This window comes from Seriola lalandi, unplaced genomic scaffold (assembly GCF_002814215.2).
Source record: "Seriola lalandi dorsalis isolate HSWRI2012SDOR001 ecotype SW California unplaced genomic scaffold, Sedor1 jcf7180002054748, whole genome shotgun sequence".
Lineage (NCBI taxonomy): Eukaryota > Metazoa > Chordata > Actinopteri > Carangiformes > Carangidae > Seriola > Seriola lalandi.
In genome coordinates this window covers 2,187,007-2,189,652 of record NW_019525301.1, presented here as the reverse complement: position 1 = coordinate 2,189,652, position 2,646 = coordinate 2,187,007, and the positions used below count along the sequence as shown (strand labels likewise).

Sequence of the window (2,646 nt, the reverse complement as noted above, 5' to 3'; positions counted from 1 at the left end):
TGTGGGGGGTGAGACTATTCAACAGAGACCCATTATAATACATTTTGATCAACATGACATAAGCAATTGATAATGTAGAAAACAGCAGAGAATTGAACATAATCATTTGCATGATGAACCAAAGCATTTGCAACTTGTTCAAAGAAATGAAAAACTGCTTTTTTGATTTGCACAAGTGACACAATGATGTGAAGATTGAACAAGTAGTTATGAGAATTTCAATTCTGATATTCTGAGAAATGTACCAAAGCGACAGAGAAAAACTGTAATTTGTCACCCCTCCATAGATACTAGTTTGTAGCATCCAAATAATATAACCAGGTTTATCTAGTAGATCTGCTTAGCATTATTTAGACATTTCTTCTAAATTTGACATAGTGTAAATCTCCCCTGACATACTTAAGCTACCATGTAGAGATGTCCTATTTATTGCAAACAACGGGCTCGTCCGGGAGTTAAACCCGGGACCTCTCACACCCGAAGCGAGAATCATACCCCTAGACCAACGAGCCACGCATAGTACAAAAACACCGTCAAGAGAAATATCATAAACCCTGCTTATATACAGTGTTTGTGTAACTCTCCCTTAGAGCAAGGCTGTTTGTTAATATCCACTCAATATTTTGAATCAAAGTGATAGTGGGCAACTCTTGTGGTTTGTGAACTGTTTACTGAAAAATTCCCATGTTTTGCACCACTTAGCTTCCATATTTGCAGGCTAGAGTGCCGAAATAGCTCAGTTGGGAGAGTGTTAGACTGAAGATCTAAAGGTCGATCCCGGGTTTCGGCAGCTGATGTGCTATCTCTCCACAATGCATTGCTCTGATGGTTAGAGCTGTTGATTTATATTAGTCAGGGGAGTTGTAAATAATATGGTGACCCTAAGCTGCAAAATAAAGTGCAACACTCCCATATCAACAATATAAAGAATGAGAAAATAAAGGTCCCTGTTTTGATCCACAGATACCAGTGAGGTCACAATGTTTGGCACAGAACTGCGACCCATGTCCTCCACTGAAAAAGAGATCCTCAAGCATGCTTTTGCATGTAGAAGTCATGTTCCCGGATGATCCTTAAAATATCTTACATGTAGTTTTTGATATTCAAGGTCTAAAAATGTCTGGAATTGTAGGAGTTAAGGCATTACATTTGATTTGAGCTGGGGCAGAGTGAATGAGTGTAATTCAGTTTATGTTATTTTATTTTCGTGTGTGTGTGTGTGTTTTGGTATTTTATATCGGACAACAATTATCATTTGTGGAATGTCCTCTGTGTTAAATCTTAACTCAGTGCAACTTGCACTACGCTTGGTAGGTAGCGGTAGTGGCGCCTTGTGTCGCTATGGAATTTTAACCTAGAAGAAGAAGAAGAAGCTCAGTTGGGAGAATGTTAGACTGAAGATCTAAAGGTCCCTGGTTCAATCCCGGGTTTCGGCAGTAGGAATGGATATGGTGGCTCTGAGCTGCCAAAGACACTCCCATATCAATGAAAGGAAAAGGAATAAAGAAAGCCAACACAGAACTTTTCAGAAACATCACTTACCGTTCATAACATGGTTTCCCCTGGAATCCAGCTATTTATACCATATTGGTACTTCTCGTCCTAGCCTGGTCAGATGCGTACACGAACTGATGAAGCCTCTTGGATGAGAGGTGAAACGTCTTCCCAGACAAATAACCTAATCTAGTTGTTTTCCATTAAAAAACTCCTTTAGGATACTATGACCTGGACAAATGAGAATATACACAGCCTTTTATAGTGTGGGAGGTTCAGCTGCCTGTGGTTATGGCCATGACTTTGTTACCGTACGGTCTCCAGAAGTGGCGGACGGGGGGTTAACACTCCATTTTGACTGTAGTGACGGTCAGAAACTACGTGAATACATGTAGGAGTCTCAACAGACAAAGGCCCCAGAGTTATACGAGTCAACAGGACTAACAATTAGGGCAATGTGTCACAAAATACAGACGAACGGACTGCCGAAACCCGGGATCGAACCAGGGACCTTTAGATCTTCAGTCTAACGCTCTCCCAACTGAGCTATTTCGGCATATATGTGGCAAATATGGAGGCTACAACTTCGAAAACACAATAACATTTCTAAGCATCCAACCCATTCTAGGCATCAAAAAGTAGTCCTCTTCCACTGGAGTGCAAGGAAGAGACAGAGCCTGTGAAATGCCCTCCCAGACATGTACGTGAATACATGTAGGAGTCTCAACAGACAAAGGCCCCAGAGTTATACGAGTCAACAGCACTAACAATTAGGGCAATGTGTCAAGAAAACAGACACAACACACTGCCGAAACCCGGGATCGAACCAGGGACCTTTAGATCTTCAGTCTAACGCTCTCCCAACTGAGCTATTTCGGCATATATTGGCAAATATGGAGGCTACAACTTCGAAAACACAATAACGTTTCTAAGCATCCAACTCATTCTAGGCATCAAAAAGTAGTCCTGTTCTACTGGAGTGCAAGGAAGAGACAGAGCCTGTGAAATGCCCTGCCACACATCCCTAATAGGGGTTGGAGAAGATCTTATGAGTTCCAGGCCAACTATTTTTGATGCACAAGGCCTGTAGTAATAAGTGCATTTGAGAGAAATGCCCCAATGACTGCTGATTCTGCATCTATGAGTGCAGTA

General features: G+C 41.6%; 3 non-coding genes across 3 annotated transcripts; all 3 read right to left on the bottom strand.

Annotated features, from left to right (window-relative positions):
- Positions 1-440: 440 nt before the first annotated feature.
- trnap-cgg (transfer RNA proline (anticodon CGG)) lies at positions 441-512 on the bottom strand. The gene has a single exon. It is a non-coding gene; the product is annotated as a tRNA-Pro (tRNA).
- Positions 513-1,977: 1,465 nt separating this feature from the next.
- Positions 1,978-2,050, bottom strand: trnaf-gaa (transfer RNA phenylalanine (anticodon GAA)). The gene has a single exon. It is a non-coding gene; the product is annotated as a tRNA-Phe (tRNA).
- A 250-nt stretch (positions 2,051-2,300) lies between these two features.
- Positions 2,301-2,373, bottom strand: trnaf-gaa (transfer RNA phenylalanine (anticodon GAA)). The gene has a single exon. It is a non-coding gene; the product is annotated as a tRNA-Phe (tRNA).
- Positions 2,374-2,646: the final 273 nt, after the last annotated feature.